The sequence below is a fragment of the Prosopis cineraria genome, unplaced genomic scaffold (assembly GCF_029017545.1).
Source record: "Prosopis cineraria cultivar Desert tree isolate PC_DT_omini unplaced genomic scaffold, ASM2901754v1 PC6, whole genome shotgun sequence".
Taxonomy (NCBI): domain Eukaryota; kingdom Viridiplantae; phylum Streptophyta; class Magnoliopsida; order Fabales; family Fabaceae; genus Prosopis; species Prosopis cineraria.
In genome coordinates, this window is record NW_026555337.1 from 33,115,643 (window position 1) to 33,129,461 (window position 13,819).

The following is a 13,819-nucleotide window of genomic DNA, read 5'->3' on the forward strand; positions in this document are numbered from 1 at the left end:
AAAACTTATAAACAAGCAGTTGTGATGATTAAAGATGATTGGCCAGAAGTTAATTAGAAGTGGTAGAGATTAAAGAATATAGAGAAGGAGAAGCCCAATTCTTATCCTTCTAATATTGACGATGTTTTTTTTTTTTTTTGTGAAGCTAACAGTTGGTTTTAATGGTGGAACTATTAAAAGTAGTTTGGACAAGAAGATTGTTAATAATCTTGATATCAATAGTACTAGAAGGGTGGATTTTAAGGAAGGGTGGATTTTAAGGAAGGAAAGGATAATGTCTCACCTAAGCTAGATGGAAGGGTTCGATCTCTTTTTTGTGAAGTTGGTTCTAGTGGTTGTAAAAAGACTGGTAAGGAAATTGGTTTGCAATCTAATTGTCTTCACAATAAAAAAGTCAAATACTCTTGTCTTGAGAGGGTTAAAGAGCTAGAGGATGAAGTTGATAATTCAAAAGTCATTGTGGTATATATAAAGAAGGAGTTGAATACTATGGTTGAAAATTTTGATAAATTGTCATTAAAAAGAGAGCCTGAGGAAATTTTGGAAGTTGAAAGAGTCAAGAAGTTTAAAGTTGATCTTGATGAGAGTGCACAGGGTGTTGTTATCTCAAATTTTGCTGAGAACATAAGGAAAACTAAAGCAAGAATGAGAAGGAGTGCATAGAGAAGTAATAGGCTGCGGTTAACTAAAAGAAATGAAAAGGGTAACAAAAGAAGGGGAAGAAATTGTGTTGTTGCTGAAGGCACGGGTGGTTGGCCTTTAACAACCCCTAAGGCACAATAAAGCTACTCTCTTAGAATTATCAACATTTGAGGGTTGCCTTGATAGTTAAAAATCTTAAGGATGTAATAGAAAATTGGGTTAAGGTTTAATTTATCCCTAAATTATTTTCTAGTCGTAGCAATGTTACTCCTAAAGTAATAAAATGAAAGCAATGTTCCCCTCATTGTCAAACACACAAACATTGACTCTCTAAATGGTCCAAGAGTAACAAGTTTGACCAATCATTGCCATATGGCATCTAATGTGGATGAGTAGACTGAATAATGAAAGCCAAAGTTGTCATTTGGAAGACTAGGAAACATTGAAACCCGAATACCCTAACTCAAATACTATAACCCATCTGAGTTGAAAAGACTTAACGATAAGCTCAGATTGAAGGAACGAAGGAATGGCTTGTGAGAATGAAGAGAGATTGAATACTGTAACCCAAATACAATGAGTTACTTGTAAGAACAAAGAGAGATTTGCTTGTGGTTTCTGAATATTGCTAAGGAAAGAAAGAAAGAAAAGGTTGTTCGCGTTGAGATATAGGTAATGAATCTCAAATCTCTGGGCTCATCTTTTCTTTTTGTTGTTTTGTCAATGTGAAATCGCACATTTTCCTTAGAATTTTTTATTTGTTCCTGTAGAAATGGATGATGATGAAGATAATTGAGGTAGGGTACATGAGGACGTGGAAGATGACAAAGCATCTGATAGTGAATTTAAGAGTGCTATTGACAGCGACAAAGATAGTAGTAGTGATGACAGTGCTACGACCAATCTTTTTGAGGTATGTAGCGCAATGGAACATGCTAAGGATGCCTGGCTTTATCATCATTGCCGTTTGTTTGGTACAAGTTGTGTAGATGATTTAAAAACAGGGGAGATAGGTAGTAGTAGTTTTGGTCGAGATTTAGGGAAGGGGAAAGAAGTAGTCAAGGATAATTCAGTAAATGTAGATGAACTTTGGGGTAACAGAAAAGAACCATATATCTCAGGGGACCTAGAAATTGATGACAGGAGAGGAGATGTTATGCAAATAGAGGTTGGTAGAACTAAGTCATGGAATTTAAAAGATAATTTGGACTCTGTGATTGGGTCTGATAATGGAGACAATGATGGTGAGGCAAGTGAGGAAGGTAGCAGTAAAGAAGAAGGTACGAGTAAGGGTGAAGAGGAATGTAGCGATGATAGTGAAGAAGGTAGTACTTCTTTTGATGAAGGTTTTGATTACAATGACCCAAAAGATGAAGTAAGCAGTGATGAGGCTTCTAACAGTGAGGGGTATAAAGGAGATTTTGATGGGCCTGTCAATGAGCTATTAATGAGAGTAGGCCCATGTTTATGTTGGGTATGACATATAGTGATAATGTGGAAGTGAAGAGGGCTCTTAATAGATATGCTACAAGGGAGGGTGTGAATGTATAGCTCATTAGAAGTGAACCTAATAGGATAAGGGCAAAGTGTGAAAAGGGCTGCCTATTTGTCTTCTATGTATAGCTCATTTGGCTTAAAACGAGGACATTGTGCATAGACCATAGATGCTTTAAGGTTTATAAGAATCCAAGGGCATTAGCTAAGTGGATAGTTGAATGCTTCAAGGAGAAAGTGCAAGAGAGGCCGCAATATAAGGTTTCAGACATGAAAAAGGACTTGGAGCATGAGTACAAGTCAAGTGTGAGTATATTCAAGTGTAAAAGGGCAAAGAGGATGATAATAACTGAGTTGGAGGGTAGCTACAAAGATCAGTATGCCAACCTTGACGTCTTCTGTGAAGAAATTAAAACTTTAAACCTCAGATCTGATGTCAATGTGGAGCTAAGTAAGAAAGGACTGGAGAAAGGGAGAAGAGTGTTTAGCTAACTGCATATTTGTTTCAATGTACTAAAGGTAATTCATTTTTCATTTTTTTATAATCTGCTATGATTTCTAAAGGATAAATGCAACCATTAATTATTCTGAGTGCCTTTAACAATGCACTGTTACACTAGATGTTAGTGTTTGCCTTTTTTTGTTTTGTGGTTTTATTTTATTTCAATTATTTCTATGAGAATTTTTACATATTTGTTGTTTACGTCTTTTCATTCTTTGAATCCTTGAGTTTTTTAATTCCTATCTCTTTGTGGTTTAAAGGGCTGATCTATTTTATACTCATCTATTTTCATATATTTGACATTAGTGCTTTATTTTAAGATAGGATGGAAGGCTAGATGTAGACCATTCATTGGCCTAGATGGGACATTTTTGAAAGGGAATGCTAGAGGCATTTTGCTAACTGCTTGTGGGTTTGATGCTGATGATTCATTATTCCCATTTATATTTGGATTGACTGCATAAGAGAATACAATAAATTGGAGATGGTTTATATAGTGGCTTCAGAAGTCACTAGAGCTTAGAAGCGGTAAAATTGTATCATTAATGTCAGATATGCAAAAGGTGAGCATGCTAACTTGTATGTTGAATTGTTTATCATACTAAGGTTTTGATATATCGCACAATGCTACTGTAAGGTCTTATTATGGCCACTAAAGAAGTTCTTCCAAATGCTGAGCATAGGCTTTATGCTAGACACGTATATGCAAATTGAAGTAAGAGGTGAAGAGGAAATGAGTTGAGGCAAAGGTTCTTCATATGTGCATGGAGTACCTTTGACGAGCAATTTAAGGACAATCTCAAGGCAATGGGCGCTTTAAGTAAGGAAGAAGTTGAGGCATTAGTCTCATACCCCATCAAACATAGGTAAGGGCTTATTTTACTTGTAGATGTAAGAGTTGGATAGTAGATAACAATACAAGTGAAAGTTTAAGTGCATGGATAGATGAACTTAGGTTTTATCCTATAATTAGGATGATAGATGGTATAAGATTAAAGATGATGAACAAACGAGTTGACATTAATAATCTAGTTAAGAAGTAGAAAGGGGATCATAGTCCAAAGGCACTTATTTTGTTTGATGAGAATAAAGATTTGCCAATAAGGTGTCAAGTTTATTTTAATAAGGATGAGGATTATAAGGTGAGTGAGGAACAGGATAGGCACATTGTGTAATTGAATAGAAAGATATGCACTTGTCAAGCATGGGATTTGACAGGAATCCCATGCCAACATTCCATATGTGCTATGTACCATGCAAAAGTTGACCCTTTCACCCAAATTTCACACTATTTTCATAAGGACACCTATAAGGCTAGCTATACTAGTGAGGAGGAAACAATTATGGAAAATTGACAACTTTAAGCTTATAGAGTGTCCCCAAATATCTAAGTTGCCTAGTGGACCAAAGAAGAAAAGGCAAAGGACAAATGACAACAATATGAGAAGGAAAAAGAGATTGGTAGAAAATGCTTCACAAGCATTGGTCTTACAATATTCAACAATGACAAACATCCCTATTCTCGAGAAATTATTCAAGAGAGGAATTGCCATGAAATGCAGTGTTTGTCACTAAACTGGACATAATAAAACAACATGCAAGGATGTAAGCTTGTTTTAATTATTTGTACAATTTATTAATTCAACATTTCTCTATATTAATTCTGTACATTTCAGGTGGACCTTCGACTTCAAGCAAAAAACCTGGACAAAGAGGGCAGAAAAAGAGACAAACTCCTAAACTAGAGACTATCGCACCAACTGATAATGTCATCCTTACCCTAGAAAGCTAAGTGACTCCTGAACCTGCATCAAGTCTTCAGAGTAGGACAATTTATAGACCTTGAATTGATGTTGGAATGGGCATTAGAGTAAATGAAATCACGAGAAGGAGTGTGTATAATATGAGTTGTTTTATCAGTTATATTATTGTTAGATGAACCTAAACTAAAGCTTTCTAACTTATATTATATTTATGTTTATAGCCTGGACTTCCATCTGAGGTCATGCTTGAGGAGGGAACAGTTGAAGAATATATGGTGCACCATGCAGACCCAGAAACTAGATTTTTCATGCCCAATGAGAAGGAGATTAGGAAGACCACTACCCAAAACAACATTTCACAAGCTGCAATTAAGAAGATTACTTTTAGTGGGGATGGTTCGACTGTGTCAACACCATCCAACCTTCCTTTCAAACCACATGGACTTCAATTGGAAGGCTATAGTAATATCTCTAGGCAATGGCTTGAGGCTCTCAAATAGAAGAGGATTGGGTTACATAAGATGAAGTCATGGAGAGGATTTATTTAGATGAAACTTGAGGCCATAGTATTTTGTATTTTGAGGGTTCTTGCTGTTACTTTAAAACCTTTATGTTTATAGGTATTCTATAATCATGAAGTTTTGATGCTCGTTTGGGTATAGTTGACATATATATCAATGTAAAGTTGCTTATTGATGTAATGATGGTCTAACATGTTCAGCTCTTATATTTTCTAAGCTTGAAATGTAAAGTTAGGAGATGGGTTTGTGAATCGAAATTTAAAGAGAGTGAAAAGGGGGAAATAATAGAAAACCAATAAGACTGTGAGTGTGGCTGAGATGTAACCAAGTAAGAGAGGCATAGCTATCAGAAACAGATAAGGAAATGGGAGTAAAAGCCAATCTCAGCCACTCTCTTGCCCTCCACTAGATAAAGCAAGACTTAAAAATTACATATATTTGATAGTGGTTCATGGCCAATAAGAAAGAGAGGGACCTTCACACTTTGGCATATGCCAAGCGCCTCGCATTTAAGCTCCCAACGCATGAGGACTAGAGTTTAAGGGAAGGCATATTTTGTGCAACGATCTAATAGAAACCTTTGCATTTACTTTTATTGAAAATAATGATCAAGCATATTAACAGAGACCATTTGCTCTTATTCAAAGGAATAAATTCATTTCTCAATTAAGGAACCATTTTTTGATTTTCTAGATACTAATTCTTTGTAAATGGCATTATTCAAACTTAGCAAAAACATAGATAACTTGTTCATTTACTAAAGAAAAATTCTATTAATTCCTACTAATTCATTCCTTGTGGCAAACCACTTAGTTCATTTGCATAACGAAAAAAAAACTCTAAGAAAAAAACAGTGCTATGATAGCTATCTTAAGCTTCTTCCTCTCATCCACCAAATCCAAATGCTTCCTTCTTTATTCAAACTTCATCTACTTCAAAACTCTGTGAATGGAATCAAGCTTTGTACTGAAAGCTTCAATCTTTGTTCTTAGACTTAGCATCTCATTCTCTTTAGTCAATCTCTTAATGTGACCCACCAGCTCATTAATAACAATCTTTAACCTTTATCCCAGATCAACGTTGTGCCATGTAAAGAAATCACAGCCACCTTCTTGTCATGCCAAACATGATCACATACCTTCTTAGACCAAAGAAGAAAACCATCAATGCTTTAAAATAAAAAGCATACCTGATAGTATTTTTGACAACCATAGAAACGTCGCCCAGGATTACTTTGAGTCTAAGAAGTCCACCTTGTGGCCACCATTCCACAATGACACAACTTTGGCTAAACTTCATATACTACCTCTCCATGTCCTTACCTGAAAAAAACCCTTCCTTTTACTTTTACTCGTTAATGATGAAGTAGAATCACCCATTCAATTTACTTACCATCGCCATTGAAGCTTTAGATCTCCACACTGTCTACTGCAAATCATGATCGAGCCCTTCTCCTACTATAAAAATAGTCAACAATGACTTTTAATTACTCATCTACCAATTACCACGTCCTTTATTGAAGTAATAACTCACTATCACATGTGCTTCTATTAACAGATTTTATAGTACGTTTGACGATGAGGGGAACATTGCTCTCATTTCATTACTTTAGGGGTAACATTGTTACGACTAAGAGTTTAGGGGCATCATTGCTCATTGAGAATAGTTTAGGGGTAAAATTGCACCTTAACCCTAGGAAATTTAAACCCTTAATTGTTTTCCTTATGAAAACTAGATTGGTTAGTAATCGGTTAAGTAGAATCAGGAACTCTTGTGGTTTAGATAAGGAAATGTTTGTGGAGCCAAGTAGTAGGTCTGGGAGTTTGGCACTTTGGTGGCATTATGGGATTTATTTAATGATCTTACATCAATTAAGAAATATGATTTATATAAAAGTGAATTCTTCTACTAAAACTATTCTTGAATTCATTACTTTTGTTTTTTTGGTGCTCTTAAGGAAAGTGATAAAGAGGCGGTGTGGTAGAGGCTTCGTGCTTTGTCTAGAGAGGTGGATGGTACTTGGTTATACGTTAGTGATTTTAATAAGTTGGGTTCTCTATTTAAAAAGGAGGGGTATGCCTATGGCCGTGAGAAGAATGCTAAATTTTTGAAGTTAATTGATGATTGTGGTTTAATTGATCTTGAATTTAATGGATCTAGATTCACATAGAATAATAGGAGGAAAAGGGAAGCAAACATCAGAGAAAGACTTGATAAAAGCTATGGTAATGTACCTTTAGAAAGAACTTTGATAAAGTGTAAGTATTTCACTTTAAGCTTGTTGGTTCAGATCATCACCTGCTAATTGTTAACTGTTGTTATGTTGAGGAGAAGGTGCCAAAACTTTTCAAATTTAATGCTATTTAGACTACTCATTAGAAGTACAAAGAGATAGTTGTTGTTGGTTAGAGTGGTCATAATTGCTTGCTGATTAATTGTGTTGATGATTTTGTGAGAAGGTTGAATAATTGTGAAGGGAACTTCTTACTTGGAGTAAATGTGAATTTCCTAATTGTAGAAAGTTGATTAAGGATCTCAGAATCAAATTAGCTGAGTGGTATGAAGGAGTGTAGTCTAAATTAAAGGCGCGGCAAGCTTGTAAGATTTTAAAACTTCTTTAAGATATTTGGGATCGTGAAGAGGCTTGCTGGTGGTAGAAAGCTAGGCTGAATTGGATTTGCTATGGTGACAGAAACACTAGATTCTTTCACAATATAGTAATCCAAAGAAGATTAAGGACTAAGATTGTAAAGTTAAAAGATGAATTGATGAAGTGCTGAATTATGTGTAGAAGCTTGTAATAGATGAGGAAAACTAGTTACTGACATGACCAATGATTGATATAGAAATTAAGGCTGCTATTTTTGATTTGGGACCTTCTAAGGCCCTTAGACTTGATGCTTTTACATCTTTATTCTATCAATCAACATGGGAAGAAGTGAAGAAAGAGGTTTGTGATATGATGAAGGATTTTTTCAATTGTGGCAAGAGTCTTAAGACAAATCTTACTCATATTGTGCTAGTGCTAAAGGTTGACAGTCGTAAATCTGTCAATCAATTTAGACTTATTGGTCTTTACAATGTGTCCTACAAGATCATTGCCAAGATTATGACTTCAAGAATGAAGGGCTTAATGAGTAAGTATATTTCAGAACAACAGAGAGCTTTTGTAGGAGGGAGGTTGATAGAAGATAATATCATTATAGCTCATGAAGCATTTTGGTATTTGAAAAAGAGAAAGTCTGGCTCCAAGTATGATTTGGCCTTGAAGATTGATTTGAGTAAGGCTTATGATCATGTTAATTAGATTTTCTTAAAAGAAGTTATGCTAAGGATAGGTTTTAGTATTTTATGGGTGGGATGGATCATGGAATGCATTACTTCTGTTGAATTTGAATTACTTATTTTTAGGAAGAAAGTAGCAAAAATTAAGCCTTTAAGAGGTGTTAAGTAAGGGGATCCTCTTTCAACTTACCTTTTTATCATAGCTGCTAATGTGCTTTCCTTGATAGTGCAATTTCATGTAACTAATAGTGATTTGTTAGGAATGAGGTTATCAAAAGGAGGCCCTATTCTTTCTCATTATTTTTTCACCGATGATGCTTTATTTTTCACCAAAGCTTAAAAAGAAAATTGCATGGTTCTCAAGCTGATTTTGGAAATGTATGGTGCAGTTTCAGGACAAGAAATGAATTTAGATAAGTCATATATTTTCTTCTCTACTAACACGACTGATGATGCCAGTAAAGAGATTGAGGAGGTACTTGGCGTGAAAGCTATTGTTGAACTAGGGAAATACTTGGGATTACCTTTAACTTGGGGTAGATCAAAAACATCTTCTCTTGCTTTTGTGAAGAGTAAAATTGGTAAGAGGTTACAAGGTTGGAGGAGAAAGCTTTTAACTTGTACTAGGAAAGAGGTTTTAATTAAAGCAGTGGCTAATTCTATCCCAATTTATTCAATGTTCAGTTTTCTTTTTCCTAAGTAATGCTATAGAGAGATTGATAGTCTTATTGCTGATTTTTGGTGGGAAAAAAATGATCATGATGGGAAGAAGATACATTGGAAAAGATGGGATTTGATGACTAATTCTAAGAATGATGGAGGCATGGGGTTTAGAAGTTTTCAAGCTTTTAATGGTGCCCTATTAGCAAAGACTGCATGGTGAATTCTACAAAATCCTAATGAGCTATGGTGTAAAATTTTGAAAGGAATTTATTTTCCAAAATGTAGTTTTTTGAATGTAAAGAAGGGAGGTAAGGCCTCTTGGTGTTGGGTTAGTATTCTTGAGGGAATAAGGATTCTTGAGAATGAACTGTTCTAGAAAATTGGTAATGATAGTGATGTATGGGTCTAGTGCGATAGATGCATTCTAGATTTAAATGGTAACAAATTGAAATGTGATCAGTTGAGTGATGATGATAAAAACTGAAGGTTAGTTCTTTAATTGATGAAGGTAGATGGAATCTTAATTTGATTGAAGGAAGAATTTCTCCAACAGAGAAAGAGCTTATTATGCAAATCCTATTCCTCATTCTGATATGAAAGATAAGGCATTTTGGTTGATGTGTAAAGATGGAATTTATAAAGTTAAATCTAGATATCTTGTTGCTAAAGAAGTTGTGGAAGTTGATGAGGATTAGAGGCTTGGCAACTCGCATCAAATTTCTCAAAAACTTGGGCAGTGGATTTGGCATCTAAATGTTCTACCTAAAATTAGGTAATTTATGTGGCAAGTTCTTAATAATGCTATAGCTACTCGTGAGACTTTATTCAAAAGGAAATGTGGTAGAGATAACACTTATCCTGTTTGTAGCATTGAGATTGAATCGCTGATACATTTGCTGTTATTCTGTCCCTGGGCTAATAGGTGCTGGTTTGGGTGCTCTCTTTCACTCATAATTGATAAGGATCAGACTTCAAGCATTAAGAAATGGTGTGAAGAGATTTTTCTGCTTAACAAAGAATTTACTAATATAGATAGGACTCTTATTGCTATAATTTGTTGGGGAATTTGGAAGGGCAGATGTGATTGGGTGTTTAATTCGATTGATGTGGATGTTAAGAAGGTCATTGTTAAAGCTTCTTCCCTAGTTCGTGAGGTTTGGAAAGCTAAGGATCTCTCCAATACTCAAGTCTCTAAAAGAAGAACTGATATCGTTAGTAGAAATTTAACTTGGCAAGCTCCTGAGTTTGGTACAATTAAAATAAATGCTGATGGTGCATTTTTTAAGCAATTTGGTCATATAGGTGTTGATATTATTTGTAAAGATTGTAGTGGTTTGTTTGTAAGTGGTACAAGGTTGAAATTTCTTGTAGAGACTGCCTTTAAAGCTGAATGCATGGCTGTCAAGTATGCATTATTAAGTTGTGATAGATTCCCTAGTGTAAACATTTGCATTGAAATTGATTGTGAGAGTTTGGTCAAGTCAATCTTGGGGCATTTCTTTACTGGAATTGATTAGCAGCGTAGAGATGTTTTGACTGAGATTTTTGCTTTAGTTGATGCAAGACCTAATGTATCTTTTACCTTGGTGGCTCGACAAGGTAATAGTGCTACTGACTTGTTAGCAATTTATGGAAAAAAAGGGATGTGTCCCAATGGGTGGCTGAGTTCAGTACCATCCTTCCTTGATGATATTTTGTTGTATGACACAGCTATTGGTTATTCTTCAGTCTATGATATCTCTTTTTGTAGGTTTTATAGAGTTGGTATTAGTTAATTATAGATCTTTGTGCTGGTTTTTTGCTTTGTTTCTTTATTTTTTTTAGTTTTGTTTTTAGTGTGTTAGTTTGTATTTGTAGGTCTTTTTTAGTATTTTTTTACTTCGACTATTGGTGTTTGTACTTCTTTTTTTGGTATTAATAAAATTGACTCTTTTTTAGCAAAAAAACAATTAGAGAAGAGGCATAAAGAGGAGCGTTAAGTCTATCTATGATTCAACTTTCAGTAAACCTCACATTTTTATTTTACAACAATATAATGGTTGTTGACAAAAGAGGAGGAAAATATTCACGCAATGGTGTGCTATCTAATAAAGAGAAAGCCTATTTAAAACTTTAGAGTATGTAAGGGCTAGTAAAAAAAATAAAACTTCATTGCCCACTGCTGGACCCTACCTCTTGGAACTACATTGTTACCACAAAGAATTATCTCTCGAGATCCTCACCATAAATTTTGTTTAGTTACAAACGACAAGCCAAAACTTGAGAGTTTAGAGAAGTTACACAAAAGTTAAGTCCATAGCCTATTGCTCAGTACAAATATCTAAAACGAATTTATGAAAGAAGATATCAGTATCCCTATAATGAGCATTCCTATCAAGGATGTCCGTATAAGCCAATGTAGTCCTGTTGGTATACTAAAGTTTCATGTCTTTTACAATAAACAGACAATCCTTAATGTCATTAATAAGAGGCCACAAAGGGTGATCATGTGTACCATTTCTAAACATCACATTGATTGTTTCAAGTGAGTTTGAATGAATGCTGACATCATTAATATTGTTGGTGTGACACATTTGTAAGCCAAATTAAATAGCAAGAAGCTCCGTCTCAGTATAGGAGGTAAACCCAAGTTTACTTTAGAAAGCCAATATCCATGAGCCATTAGTATCCCTAAATATCCCCCCACGGGCTCCTTGATTACATGTTGTCACATAAGCATCAACATCTAGATGAATTCTATTTGCTCTTGGTGGTAGCCAATGTTGGGAAGGGCTATGGTGAATATGCAAAACTTGGTTTTGAAGCCCTCTACTAATAGTATCTTTGTTAAGTCTGAATTTGTAAAGACTGAGGAGTTATGAGGTGTGTAATGTGTCCCTTCAAAGATTCACCTACACCTTAAAGTCCAGAGTAGATAGCTGTTGAAGGAGAAAACTTTGCACTAGGGCCATTGCTGCAAAGCACCTTTGCCAGCCTTTACCCAAGAGTTCTAGTTAAGCCATACTTGTAAATTATCAAAAAAGAAAACAAATAAAAGATTAGCTTTAATAACATCACATCAAACCTCACAGTTCATTTTGTAGTCTCTTAGAATATGAAGTGTATTTTTCTCAATATCACACTCAAGAGGACAATAAGAGTCATGCATAAGACCTCTCTAGGCTCTTAGATAATTAATAGGTAATCTGTCATGAGAAGCTTGCCAAATAAAGAATTTGATCTTCTTAAGGACACGCCATTTCCATAGATTCATCCATATAAGCACATGTTGACCAAAATTTCTTTTCCGGATAAGGTTGTAAGCTACCTTAATAGTAAATCTACCATCACTAGACTCTCTCTAATGAAAGGCATCATCATTTAGAGGATCAGTTCTTCTAACTGATAAAATTTGATGAATGATGTACAAGGGAAAGAAATTTTTGCAAGAGTTAATATCCCATTAACTATTAGGTAAAATAAACTCACTAACTTTAGCAGTATGATTGAAAAGACATTCATTTGCAGCCACATAAGGAATAAGAGGTTCTTCCATGGGTGACCATCTATCCTACTAGAAATTGGTATTGTTACCATTTCCAACTTTCTTCTTGACACGAAGAAAGAAATCATCCTAGACTTTCACAATGCTTCTCCAAGTATGCAAGGCCTTAGCTTTCTCCTTCACAATAGGAATCATGTCATTACCATAACCATATTTTGCATGAAAGCATTTAACCTAAAGAGAGTCTTGCTTTGTTAATAGGCCTTAACAGAGTTTATACATAAAAGCTATGTTTTGAGTTCCCAAGTTTGTAATGCCAACTCCCCTTTCAGGTTTGTGTTTAATAAAATTTTCCCAAGCCACAAGATGTATTTTGTGTTGGCCCATATGTTCATTCCAAATGAAACTTTTATAAATTTTAAGTATCTCAACAATAATGCCCTTAAGAATCAACAACAATTACATTAAACAACTGGGAATTGCATTAAGTACTGATTTAACCAAGACTGAGCAACCAGTAAGGTTGAGATACTTCTCTTTCTAAATTGATAGCTTATTCTTTATTTTATGTATAGTCTGATCAAAGTTGCTTTTAGAGATTCTCTTGTAAAGAAGAGGCACCCTCAGATATTTACCAAGATCAGGAGTAAGACCCACCCCTAAATGATTACTTAATTCAAGCTATCTGTTGGAATGGATATGTAGAGAGCAAAATAATTTAGACTTGGATAAATTAACTCTATGCCCTATGGCTAAATAAAATTTCTCCATAATATCCTTGACCAAATCTACTTGGTTTGAGAGCTTCATAAAAAACAATGAGATCTAAAGAAAAGGTATGATAGATTTAGGCCTCTCTTAGTGAAGGTGAGAGGTTTTCAAACTTTAAAGTCTACTATGTGCTTGATGCAATTACCTAATCGTTCCATACAAAGGATAAAGATATAAGGGCTAAGGGGATCTCCTTGAAGAAAATCCCTGGAAGGTTTAAATGCCTTTATTTCTTCACCATTCTGAAGAACTTTAAAGTGACAAAATATATAGTGCACATGATGAGATTGGTAAAAACAAAATTGAAGCCAATGCTTTCAAGGGTGTCTTTGATAAAGCTCTAATTAAGACAGTCAAAGGCCTTTTCAAGATCAACTTTAATAGCAAGAAACCCATTTTCAGTCTTCCTTATTTGCATTGTATGTATAGCTTCTTGTGTAAGTATAACATTATCACTTCTTTATCTCCCTGATATGAAACTACATTGGTGAGGCCTAATAAGATAATTCATATAGCTTTGGAGTCTCAAGGCCAGGATCTTAGTTATGATTTTAAGACTCAAGTTACAAAGAGAGATAGGTCTAAGATCTTTGAGGGTAGTTGGATAGTCCACTTTAAGAATCAAGATGATATTTGTATGGTTAAAACTTTCCATCTTCTCTAGTTTGTTGAAGGTTTCCTTAACCAAGTCATA